The 9,528-nt window shown below is 44.4% G+C and overlaps 3 long non-coding RNA genes across 4 annotated transcripts; all 3 read left to right on the plus strand.

Moving 5' to 3' along the window:
* The first annotated feature begins 1,440 nt into the window (after window positions 1-1,440).
* On the plus strand, window positions 1,441-3,068 carry LOC128770042 (uncharacterized). The gene is made up of 3 exons (XR_008416449.1): window positions 1,441-1,558; window positions 1,636-1,704; window positions 2,868-3,068. It is a non-coding gene; the product is annotated as an uncharacterized LOC128770042 (long non-coding RNA).
* Window positions 3,069-3,297: 229 nt separating this feature from the next.
* LOC128770070 (uncharacterized) lies at window positions 3,298-4,592 on the plus strand. The gene is made up of 3 exons (XR_008416455.1): window positions 3,298-3,415; window positions 3,493-3,561; window positions 4,448-4,592. It is a non-coding gene; the product is annotated as an uncharacterized LOC128770070 (long non-coding RNA).
* Window positions 4,593-6,581: 1,989 nt separating this feature from the next.
* Window positions 6,582-9,285, plus strand: LOC128770092 (uncharacterized). 2 transcript variants are annotated; one of them, XR_008416460.1, is made up of 3 exons: window positions 6,582-6,699; window positions 6,777-6,845; window positions 9,227-9,285. It is a non-coding gene; the product is annotated as an uncharacterized LOC128770092 (long non-coding RNA). The 2 variants fall into 2 exon arrangements; XR_008416461.1 differs by lacking the exon at window positions 9,227-9,285 and adding an exon at window positions 8,095-8,239.
* Window positions 9,286-9,528: the final 243 nt, after the last annotated feature.

Here is a 9,528-nt window from a genome sequence, read left to right on the forward strand (position 1 = left end):
AGTTCGTCCGGGGCCGAGTACAGGAAATCGATCGAAGGGGAGTAACCAACGCTCTCTGAGCCGTAAGCGACGGTTAATTCGGCACGGAAGACAGGACCGGCGCGAGTCATTGGTGAGAAGGAGACAGCGATTCTAATCATAATTACGATAACTAGGTAAAGAATAGCGGTATTTATTAAGTGTATATACATGCGTATGTGTGTGTGTGTGTGTGTGTGTGTGTGTGTGTGTGTGTGTGTGTGTGTGTGTGTGTGTGTGTGTGTGTGTGTGTGTGTGCATGAAAAGGTCACCCGGAACCCGGAAATCAGACACGACCGGGAAGTCATCCGGACCCTGTGGATGCTGATCATTCATTGAACGGGTCGCTCCAACTGTTCAACGGTGAGAGCAAAACATTCAGTTCAATAAAAAAAAAGTATTTTAACCACAGTCTGTCGATGTATTTTATATTTAACTACCTATGTTTTTTGTTTTATTCAACACCTGTGCGTATGAAAACAGACGATCAGTCAGAGGTCGAAGGAGTAGGGCACACGCTCGTTGATTCTTTAACTCACCAGACGCCTCAGCTGATAGGAGGTGGGAAAAAACATTTTGGAGTGATAGTTTACGTTTCACTGCTGTATTTATTTATTTATTTTTTCACATGAAAACAGATACAAAGACAACGAGCACGCCACACCTTCTACCTGTCGCTTCAACACCAACACCAACACCAACGTTTGGTAAGATACGAATCTCAATTTTTTTCAACACATCTCTACCGTTCAGTATCAGTTGAATGGTTGTATGTTCGCTATTGTGTGTGTGTGTGTGTGTGTGTGTGCGCGTACGTGCGTGCGTGCGTGCGTGCGTGTGTGTGTGTTTTATCTGTAATGCGGTTTGTCTATGTTCCGGCTATGTGCTTTTAGACGGTGTCATTTTACTATTGAAGGTGTTTGAGTAACTGTTGCTGCTAAGCGTCATTGTGATTTTACTACTATGCTTTAACGACGACGGACACTAGAGGTCGCGATTACTATTTCACACTGTGCCTTAACGACGGCGACCACTAGAGGTCGGGATTACTATTTTACACTATGCTTTAACGACGGCGGCCACTAGAGGTCGTGATTTTACTAACTGTAATGTGCTTTAACGACGGCGGCCACTAGAGGACGTGATTTTACTAACTGTAATGTGCTTTAACGACGGCGGCCGCTAGAGGTCGTGATTTTACTAACTGTAATGTGCTTTAACGACGCCGGCCGCTAGAGGTCGTGATTTTACTAACTGTAATTTGGTTTAACGACGGCGGCCGCTAGAGGTCGTGATTTTACTAACTGTAATGTGCTTTAACGACGGCGGCCACTAGAGGTCGTGATTTTACTAATTGTAATGTGCTTTAACGACGGCGGCCACTAGAGGTCGTGATTTTACTTTTTTATATTTAACTACCTATGTTTTTTGTTTTATTCAACGCCTGTGCGTATGAAAACAGACGATCAGTCAGAGGTCGAAGGAGTAGGGCACACGCTCGTTGATTCTTTGACTCACCAGACGCCTCAGCTGATAGGAGGTGGGAAAAAACATTTTGGAGTGATAGTTTACGTTTCACTGCTGTATTTATTTATTTATTTTTTCACATGAAAACAGATACAAAGACAACGAGCACGCCACACCTTCTACCTGTCGCTTCAACACCAACACCAACACCAACGTTTGGTAAGATACGAAGGTCGTGATTTTACTAATTGTAATGTGCTTTAACGACGGCGGCCACTAGAGGTCGTGATTTTACTAACTGTTATGTGCTTTAACGACGGCGGCCACTAGAGGTCGTGATTTTACTAATTGTAATGTGCTTTAACGGCGGCGGCCACTAGAGGTCGTGATTTTACTAACTGTAATGTGCTTTAACGACGGCGACCACTAGAGGTCGTGATTTTACTAATTGTAATGTGGTTTAACGACGGCGTCCACTAGAGGTCGTGATTTTACTAACTGTAATGTGGTTTAACGACGGCGGCCGCTAGAGGTCGTGATTTTACTAATTGTAATGTGCTTTAACGACGGCGGCCACTAGAGGTCCTGATTTTACTAATTGTAATGTGCTTTAACGACGGCGGCCGCTAGAGGTCGTGATTTTACAAACTGTAATGTGCTTTAACGACGCCGGCCGCTAGAGGTCGTGATTTTACTAACTGCAATGTGCTTTAACGACGGCGGCCGCTAGAGGTCGTGATTTTACTAATTGTAATGTGCTTTAACGACGGCGGCCACTAGAGGTCGTGATTTTACTAACTGTAATGTGCTTTAACGACGGCGGCCACTAGAGGTCGTGATTTTACTAATTGTAATGTGCTTTAACGACGGCGGCCACTAGAGGTCGTGATTTTACTAACTGTAATGTTCTTTAACGACGGCGGCCACTAGAGGTCGTGATTTTACTAACTGTAATGTGCTTTAACGACGGCGGCCACTAGAGGTCGTGATTTTACTAATTGTAATGTGCTTTAACGACGGCGGCCACTAGAGGTCGTGATTTTACTAATTGTAATGTGCTTTAACGACGGCGGCCACTAGAGGTCGTGATTTTACTAATTGTAATGTGCTTTAACGACGGCGGCCACTAGAGGTCGCGATTTTACTAACTGTAATGTGGTTTAACGACGGCGTCCACTAGAGGTCGTGATTTTACTTATTGTAAAGTGGTTTAATGAGAGTATACACTAGTGATTTACTATTTGTTTTGACGCTTTAAATGTTGATCCTTTGTAGATCCCTACATTTACACTCTGTTTATATTAATATCATATTAACTGCTATCCGAGGTCTTGCTTCTAGATTGTATTTACATATGTGTTGTTGTCGGTATTCTGTTTCAGCTCTCCCCTCTGGGTCTTGGCCTTTGTGGGAGACATCGACGCCGGTTTCCTCAGTACCTCTGGATCTACTATCCGGACCGTTCCCTGCTGAAGACTCGACGTCGGCATCTGGGCTATCCGCACCTCCACAGCCACCGTCGCCGACACCATCAGCACAGCCAGCAACCACAGACAAGCCGCGGACATCGCCCCGGATACCAAAACAAAAAGAAAGAAATACTTGTGTGTGTGTGTGTGTGTGTGTGCATGAGAAGATCACCCGGAACCCGGAAATCAGACACGACCGGGAAGTCATCCGGACCCTGTGGATGCTGATCATTCATTGAACGGGTCGCTCCAACTGTTCAACGGTGAGAGCAAAACATTCAGTTCAATAAAAAAAAAGTATTTTAAGCACAGTCTGTCGATGTATTTTATATTTAACTACCTATGTTTTTTGTTTTATTCAACGCCTGTGCGTATGAAAACAGACGATCAGTCAGAGGTCGAAGGAGTAGGGCACACGCTCGTTGATTCTTTAACTCACCAGACGCCTCAGCTGATAGGAGGTGGGAAAAAACATTTTGGAGTGATAGTTTACGTTTCACTGCTGTATTTATTTATTTATTTTTTCACATGAAAACAGATACAAAGACAACGAGCACGCCACACCTTCTACCTGTCGCTTCAACACCAACACCAACACCAACGTTTGGTAAGATACGAATCTAAATTTTTTTCAACACATCTCTACCGTTCAGTATCAGTTGAATGGTTGTATGTTCGCTATTGTGTGTGTGTGTGTGTGTGTGTGTGTGTGTGCGTACGTGCGTGCGTGCGTGCGTGTGCGTGTGTGTGTGTTTTATCTGTAATGCGGTTTGTCTATGTTCCGGCTGTGTGCTTTTAGACGGTGTCATTTTACTATTGAAGGTGTTTGAGTAACTGTTGCTGCTAAGCGTCATTGTGATTTTACTACTATGCTTTAACGACAACGGACACTAGAGGTCGCGATTACTATTTCACACTATGCTTTAACGACGGCGGCCACGTGAGGTCGTGATTACTATTTCACACTATGCTTTAACGATGGCGACCACTAGAGGTCGGGATTACTATTTTACACTATGCTTTAACGACGGCGGCCACTAGAGGTCGAGATTTTACTAATTGTAATGTGCTTTAACGACGGCGGCCGCTAGAGGTGGTGATTTTACTAACTGTTATGTGGTTTAACGACGGCGGCCAATAGAGGTCGTGATTTTACTAATTGTAATGTGCTTTAACGACGGCGGCCACTAGAGGTGGTGATTTTACTAACTGTAATGTGCTTTAACGACGGCGTCCACTAGAGGTCGTGATTTTACTAACTGTAATGTGGTTAAAGGACGGCGTCCACTAGAGGTCGTGATTTTACGAATTATAATGTGGTTTAATGACAGTATACACTAGTGATTTACTATTTGTTTTTACGCTTTAAATGTTGATCCTTAGTAGATCCCTACATTTACACTCTGTTTATATTAATATCATATTAACTGCTATCCGAGGTCTTGCTTCTAGATTGTATTTACATTTGTATTGTTGTCGGTATTCTGTTTCAGCTCTCCCCTCTGGGTCTTGGCCTTTGTGGGAGACATCGACGCCGGTTTCCTCAGTACCTCTGGATCTACTATCCGGACCGTTCCCTGCTGGAGACTCGACGTCGGCATCTGGGCTATCCGCACCTCCACAGCCACCGTCGCCGACACCATCAGCACAGCCAGCAACCACAGACAAGCCGCGGACATCGCCCCGGATAGCAAAACAAAAAGAAAGAAATACTTGTGTGTGTGTGTGTGTGTGTGTGTGCATGAAAAGATCACCCGGAACCCGGAAATCAGACACGACCGGGAAGTCATCCGGACCCTGTGGATGCTGATCATTCATTGAACGGGTCGCTCCAACTGTTCAACGGTGAGAGCAAAACATTCAGTTCAATAAAAAAAAAGTATTTTAACCACAGTCTGTCGATGTATTTTATATTTAACTACCTATGTTTTTTGTTTTATTCAACGCCTGTGCGTATGAAAACAGACGATCAGTCAGAGGTCGAAGGAGTAGGGCACCCGCTCGTTGATTCTTTAACTCACCAGATGCCTCAGCTGATAGGAGGTGGGAAAAAACATTTTGGATTGATAGTTTACGTTTCACTGCTGTATTTATTTATTTATTTTTTCACATGAAAACAGATACAAAGACAACGAGCACGCCACACCTTCGACCTGTCGCTTCAACACCAACACCAACACCAACGTTTGGTAAGATACGAATCTCAATTTTTTTCAACACATCTCTACCGTTCAGTATCAGTTGAATGGTTGTATGTTCGCTATTGTGTGTGTGTGTGTGTGTGTGTGCGCGCGCGTGCGTGCGTACGTGCGTGCGTGCGTGTGTGTGTGCGTGTGTGTGTGCGTGTGTGTGTGTTTTATCTGTAATGCGGTTTGTCTATGTTCCGGCTATGTGCTTTTAGACGGTGTCATTTTACTATTGAAGGTGTTTGAGTAACTGTTGCTGCTAAGCGTCATTGTGATTTTACTACTATGCTTTAACGACGACGGACACTAGAGGTCGCGATTACTATTTCACACTATGCTTTAACGACGGCGGCCACGTGAGGTCGAGATTACTATTTCACACTATGCTTTAACGATGGCGACCACTAGAGGTCGGGATTACTAATTTACACTATGCTTTAACGACGGCGGCCACTAGAGGTCGTGATTTTACTAACTGTAATGTGCTTTAACGACGGCGGCCACTAGAGGTCGTGATTTTACTAATTGTAATGTGCTTTAACGACGGCGGCCGCTAGAGGTCGTGATTTTACTAACTGTAATGTGCTTTAACGACACCGGCCGCTAGAGGTCGTGATTTTACTAACTGCAATGTGCTTTAACGACGGCGGCCGCTAGAGGTCGTGATTTTACTAATTGTAATGTGCTTTAACGACGGCGGCCACTAGAGGTCGTGATTTTACTAACTGTTATGTGCTTTAACGACGGCGACCACTAGAGGTCGTCATTTTACTAACTGTAATGTGGTTAAACGACGGCGTCCACTAGAGGTCGTGATTTTACTAATTGTAATGTGGTTTAATGACAGTATACACTAGTGATTTACTATTTGTTTTTACGCTTTAAATGTTGATCCTTAGTAGATCCCTACATTTACACTCTGTTTATATTAATATCATATTAACTGCTATCCGAGGTCTTGCTTCTAGATTGTATTTACATTTGTATTGTTGTCGATATTCTGTTTCAGCTCTCCCCTCTGGGTCTTGGCCTTTGTGGGAGACATCGACGCCGGTTTCCTCAGTACCTCTCGATCTACTATCCGGACCGTTCCCTACTGAAGACTCGACGTCGGCATCTGGGCTATCCGCACCTCCACAGCCACCGTCGCCGACACCATCAGCACAGCCAGCAACCACAAACAAGCCGCGGACATCGCCCCGGATAGCAAAACAAAAAGAAAGAAATACTTGTGTGTGTGTGTGTGTGTGTGTGTGCATGAAAAGATCACCCGGAACCCGGAAATCAGACACGACCGGGAAGTCATCCGGACCCTGTGGATGCTGATCATTCATTGAACGGGTCGCTCCAACTGTTCAACGGTGAGAGCAAAACATTCAGTTCAATAAAAAAAAAGTATTTTAACCACAGTCTGTCGATGTATTTTATATTTAACTACCTATGTTTTTTGTTTTATTCAACGCCTGTGCGTATGAAAACAGACGATCAGTCAGAGGTCGAAGGAGTAGGGCACCCGCTCGTTGATTTTTTAACTCACCAGACGCCTCAGCTGATAGGAGGTGGGAAAAAACATTTTGGAGTGATAGTTTACGTTTCACTGCTGTATTTATTTATTTTTTTTTTCACATGAAAACAGATACAAAGACAACGAGCACGCCACACCTTCTACCTGTCGCTTCAACACCAACACCAACACCAACGTTTGGTAAGATACGAATCTCAATTTTTTTCAACACATCTCTACCGTTCAGTATCAGTTGAATGGTTGTATGTTCGCTATTGTGTGTGTGTGTGTGTGTGTGTGTGTGTGTGTGTGTGCGCGTACGTGCGTGCGTGCGTGTGTGTGTGCGTGTGTGGGTGTTTTATCTGTAATGCGGTTTGTCTATGTTCCGGCTATGTGCTTTTAGACGGTGTCATTTTACTATTGAAGGTGTTTGAGTAACTGTTGCTGCTAAGCGTCATTGTGATTTTACTACTATGCTTTAACGACGGCGGCCGCTAGAGGTCGTGATTTTACTAATTGTAATGTGATTTAACGACGGCGGCCACTAGAGGTCGTGATTTTACTAACTGTAATGTGCTTTAACGACGGCGGCCACTAGAGGTCGTGATTTTACTAATTGTAATGTGCTTTAACGACGGCGGCCACTAGAGGTCGTGATTTTACTAACTGTAATGTGCTTTAACGACGGCGGCCACTAGAGGTCGTGATTTTACTAACTGTAATGTGCTTTAATGACGGCGGCCACTAGAGGTCGTGATTTTACTAACTGTAATGTGCTTTAACAACGGCGGCCCCTAGAGGTCGTGATTTTACTAATTGTAATGTGCTTTAACGACGGCGGCCGCTAGAGGTCGTGATTTTACTAATTGTAATGTGCTTTAACGACGGCGGCCACTAGAGGTCGTGATTTTACTAACTGTAATGTGCTTTAACGACGGCGGCCACTAGAGGTCGTGATTTTACTAACTGTAATGTGCTTTAACGACGGCGGCCACTAGAGGTCGTGATTTTACTAATTGTAATGTGCTTTAACGACGGCGGCCAGTAGAGGTCGGGATTTTACTAATTGTAATGTGGTTTAACGACGGCGTCCACTAGAGGTCGTGATTTTACTAACTGTAATGTGGTTTAACGACGGCGGCCTCTAGAGGTCGTGATTTTACTAATTGTAATGTGCTTTAACGACGGCGGCTACTTGAGGTCGTGATTTTACTAACTGTAATGTGGTTTAACGACGGCGTCCACTAGAGGTCGTGATTTTACTTATTGTAAAGTGGTTTAATGAGAGTATACACTAGTGATTTACTATTTGTTTTTACGCTTTAAATGTTGATCCTTAGTAGATCCCTACATTTACACTCTGTTTATATTAATATCATATTAACTGCTATCCGAGGTCTTGCTTGTAGATTGTATTTACATTTGTGTTGTTGTCGGTATTCTGTTTCAGCTCTCCCCTCTGGGTCTTGGCCTTTGTGGGAGACATTGACGCCGGTTTCCTCAGTACCTCTGGATCTACTATCCGGACCGTTCCCTGCTGAAGACTCGACGTCGGCATCTGGGCTATCCGCACCTCCACAGCCACCGTCGCCGACACCATCAGCACCGCCAGCAACCACAGACAAGCCGCGGACATCGCCCCGGATACCAAAACAAAGAGAAAGAAATACTTGTGTGTGTGTGTGTGTGTGTGTGTGCGCGTACGTGCGTCCGTGCGTGTGTGTGTGCGTGTGTGTGTGTTTTATCTGTAATGCGGTTTGTCTATGTTCCGGCTATGTGCTTTTAGACGGTGTCATTTTACTATTGAAGGTGTTTGAGTAACTGTTGCTGCTAAGCGTCATTGTGATTTTACTACTATGCTTTAACGACGACGGACACTAGAGGTCGCGATTACTATTTCACACTATGCTTTAACGATGGCGACCACTAGAGGTCGTGATTTTACTAACTGTAATGTGCTTTAACGACGGCGGCCACTAGAGGACGTGATTTTACTAATTGTAATGTGCTTTAACGACGGCGGCCGCTAGAGGTCGTGATTTTACTAATTGTAATGTGCTTTAACGACGGCGGCCACTAGAGGTCGTGATTTTACTAACTGTAATGTGCTTTAACCACGGCGGCCACTAGAGGTCGTGATTTTACTAACTGTAATGTGCTTTAATGAGGGCGGCCACTAGAGGTCGTGATTTTACTAATTGTAATGTGCTTTAACGACGGCGGCCACTAGAGGTCGTGATTTTACTAATTGTAATGTGCTTTAACGACGGCGGCCACTAGAGGTCGTGATTTTACTAACTGTTATGTGCTTTAACGACGGCGGCCACTAGAGGTCGTAATTTTACTAACTGTAATGTGGTTAAACGACGGCGTCCACTAGAGGTCGTGATTTTACTAATTGTAATGTGGTTTAATGACAGTATACACTAGTGATTTACTATTTGTTTTTACGCTTTAAATGTTGATCCTTAGTAGATCCCTACATTTACACTCTGTTTATATTAATATCATATTAACTGCTATCCGAGGTCTTGCTTCTAGATTGTATTTACATTTGTATTGTTGTCGATATTCTGTTTCAGCTCTCCCCTCTGGGTCTTGGCCTTTGTGGGAGACATCGACGCCGGTTTCCTCAGTACCTCTCGATCTACTATCCGGACCGTTCCCTGCTGAAGACTCGACGTCGGCATCTGGGCTATCCGCACCTCCACAGCCACCGTCGCCGACACCATCAGCACAGCCAGCAACCACAGACAAGCCGCGGACATCGCCCTGGATACCAAAACAAAAAGAAAGAAATACTTGTGTGTGTGTGTGTGTGTGTGTGTGCATGAAAAGATCACCCGGAACCCGGAAATCAGACACGACCGGGAAGTCATCCGGA

Source organism: Synchiropus splendidus, chromosome 13 (genome assembly GCF_027744825.2).
Source record: "Synchiropus splendidus isolate RoL2022-P1 chromosome 13, RoL_Sspl_1.0, whole genome shotgun sequence".
Lineage (NCBI taxonomy): Eukaryota > Metazoa > Chordata > Actinopteri > Syngnathiformes > Callionymidae > Synchiropus > Synchiropus splendidus.